At 28.9% G+C, this 3,626-nt stretch overlaps 1 non-coding gene across 1 annotated transcript; it reads left to right on the top strand.

Annotated features, from left to right (window-relative positions):
• The first annotated feature begins 1,804 nt into the window (after positions 1–1,804).
• Positions 1,805–1,877, top strand: Trnas-gga. Its single transcript has one exon. It is a non-coding gene; the product is annotated as a tRNA-Ser (tRNA).
• Positions 1,878–3,626: the final 1,749 nt, after the last annotated feature.

The raw sequence follows: 3,626 nt of genomic DNA, 5'->3' as shown, positions 1-3,626 counted from the left end.
TTAACGTGAAATACCAAGTTGATTTATTTTAATTATTCTATGATTATTTGGTTATTTAATTTTGATTTTACATATTCTTTCTTTTTCTTGTTATTTCATAATTAAATTTTAATTTTTCAACTTGGTACGTAACAATACTGTATTTTTTTTTTGCACCAAAATGTTTCTTACATCAAAACTAACACTTTTTATTCGAAAAGTTTTTCGATAAAATCACTTTTTTTTTCGGCCCAATTTTGTCTGTTGATGGATTTTCCTCAAAAAATATGGCTCAAATTTAAAAATGATATTCAGAAAAGTTGTAGCGTTCAGGAAGACAAACACGAAAAGAAAAAAAAAATTTTCAAAAAGTTCAAAATGGCGGAGTTTAAAGTATGAACATCTTTTTTTTTGAGGTTAGGTGTAATTTTTTTTTACTAAAAAATTGTTCGCATCAAGATGAACACTTTTTCTAAATAAAATTTTTTGGCTAAGTCCATTTTTTTTATCCATGGTTCTCACTCCGCCATTTCGAATTTTTTACCAAATTTTTTTTTATTTTTCGTGTTTGTCTTTCTAAACGCTACATTTTTTCCAAATATCATTTTCAAATCAAAGCCATTTTTTTTTGAGGAAAATCCATCAACAGATAAAATCGGGCCGAAAAAAAAGTGATTTTATCGAAAAATTTTTCAAATAAAAGTTGTTAGTTTTGGAGTAAAAAACATTTTGGTGCAAAAAAAAAAATACAGTATCTATTTAAAAAAACTATGCTCATACCTGAAACTCCGCCATTTTGAATTTTTTGAATTTTTTTTTTTTTTTTTTATGGGTCCCCCTCCAAACCCTACACATTTTACTTGAATCATTTTTCAATTTGAGCTATATTTTTTAAGAAAAATTCATTATCTAATTAAAATGGGACAATCTGTATATGCTGTCGAATGGCTGTCAACTCGCTGTCGACTGAGTGCTACATTGGAGAGTCGAGCCATCCGCTAGGGTTAGACAGTAAAAAAAAAAATGTAAAATTTAACATTTTTTAGATGTCAAAATCGGTCTACACTTTTTTAAATGTTAAATTTAACATTTTTTTAAGTGATAAATTTTAACTCTTCAAAAATGTTAAAAAATTAACATTTAAAAACTAACATTTGAAAAAATGTTAAAATATAACATTTAAAAAAGTGTAGAACGATTTTGACATCCAAAAAAATGTTAAGAATTTTACATTTAAAAAAATGTAAATTGTCTTGGAGAAAATATGCATATGAATATGATCATGTTTCGAATTATTTATTTCAATTTTTTCTTAATTATAAAATTACAAACAATCACACAAACTATATTAATCACACAAATTACATCATGATTTTGAAATGTTATTTTATGTTTATTATTTAACTTCTTTCTGATATTAAAATGATGTCAAATTTATTTTTGTTTATGAAGTAAGTGAGCTCAAGTATTTTTGATAATGAGATTAATGAGTTGGTGTTGATTGCTGCTATTTTTCTTGATAATGACTGTCTTCCTCTGATTGTGGTATCTCTTAGTATGATATTACTCGTGTTTTATGTTGTAGGGCATGTTCTAGTATTTGTTCTTATTTAGTTTCAAATGTTGATAGTTACTTGTTGTTGTAATTTTTCAAATTCTGTGAAGAGCATTTTCAAAATATTATCTTTGAATGCTGTTGCCCAGTCAGGGAAAGTGTTATTATTTTGGTCGTTGTTTTTTGGTGTATTCTGTTCTATGTCAAAAAAGGAATTGACGCATAGAAGGACGTCGGAGTTAACTTGATGAAACTTAGAAAAAATAAGAAGCTCTGTGGTCTAGTGGTCAAGGCGTTTGCCCGGAAAGCAAAAGACCCGGGTTCGATTCCCGGCGGGGGAACTTCGTTATTTTTTCTAAGTTTCTAATTTTTTTCAATTTTTCATTTTCTTGATAGTTGTTACTCTTGTTAGTTGTTTGCTTGTTGTTTGTTTGATGCAAATGATTTGCCTTCTGTTATATAGTTATTTGCTAATTTTATCGCTGATTGAGCATTTTCTTAACGGATTTTATTTTGCTGTTTTATTAAATTATTTCTGTGTTTGAAGTATGAGCAACCTTTATAAGATGCAAAGTGACCTTTCTCTTTACAGTTTGCACATGTTAATAACGTTTTATTATTATTGTCAATGATAGTACATTTACCAATAACATGTGTTAGTGAGCATTTGACACATCTTCTAGATAAATTACAATTAATACTAGCATGTCTTATGCGTTGACAGTTTTTACATCGAAAGATATTGGCTTTCCTCATTTTTTCCTAACGTACATGTTGGTATGGTAGTGTTTCAATTTTAAATAAAGGTTTTGGAGCTTGATTTCTATCTAGTTGTATCAAATGATGTTGATGGTGTGCCATTTTTTTATTGAATATAAATTTATCAAGTCAACCACCGGGGTATTAATAAAAGTCATAGTAAAATTTATTTATATGAATAAGTTCTATTGAGAATTAATACATAGTCCTCACAAAAGCCTGATACAATAGTCAAAGCCTGATGATTTCTATTCAGAATTTATATGAAATTTACATCAAAAACATATAATTACTATATTTTTTTTTCTAATTTAAATGTATGCATAAGTCAAGTTTTGACCAAGGTTTGGGTGAAGCCGAGGAAAATCAACGGAGGCAAGCTTGTATCAAGCATGTGCTACCAAGGCTCGTGGAAGGCCGGGTAAAATCAACGGGCCCAGGCCTAAGACGAGCCTTGGCTACCAAGGCTTGGTACACAACCTTTGCACGAGCCTGACACGGGCATCAACTCTGAGAATTCCTGCCTGGGATATATATGGTGCTGTGTCAAAATTCAAGAAATCATAATTTTACATAGATAGGATATTTTATTATGGGTTATACCCGAGTGGAAATTGAATCGAACCTAGGATGACTTAGGTAGGTTAAATCTAGTTTTCTATTGACTCTTTCTTTATCTGGATCAGATCTATACTGCTGGACTTGAATCGGAGTTTGATTTTTTTTCGAAGTTGACTTCCAGATTTGGTCAGGTTTGGCTAAAGCTAACGGGATCCAGGTTTTCTGACTCTGTTCTGCTTTTAATTCAATCTGGATTTCCGGACTTCAATAAAAGTTTAATATTTTTAAACTAAAAACTACTATCAAGATTGAGATTGTTTATAATAAATTTTGTTTACAACAATAACGAGCATTTAAGAAATTTTAATAAAAAATTCAAAAGAAATTTAAAAAGTTTCATGTAAAAAGAAAAACAGAATTTTTTTTTATTTCTGTAATTTCATGTTAGAATAAAAAAAAAATTCTATTCTTTTTTTACATAAAACTTTTTTATTTTTTCTGAATTTTCTGAACAAAATTTTTTATAAACAATTTAAAGCCCAATTGCAATTTCTAGTTTTAATATTTTATTTTATATTAAATGCAGGCCCTCTCTATTACAATACTTGTTATGCCCTCTCCATATGATAACATACCACATGTATAACCTACAAACCTTTATGGTCGTAAGTTATCAAGTCATATCATTCTGAGGCAAACGTGTGATTCACTTCAGTAAAAATAAAAAAAATAAAAAAAATTATGCGTGTTGCGAGTACGCGCGGGGGAAGTG

The sequence above is a fragment of the Aphidius gifuensis genome, linkage group LG1 (genome assembly GCF_014905175.1).
Source record: "Aphidius gifuensis isolate YNYX2018 linkage group LG1, ASM1490517v1, whole genome shotgun sequence".
NCBI classification, from domain to species: domain Eukaryota; kingdom Metazoa; phylum Arthropoda; class Insecta; order Hymenoptera; family Braconidae; genus Aphidius; species Aphidius gifuensis.
This window is presented reverse-complemented; position numbering and strand designations above follow the sequence as displayed.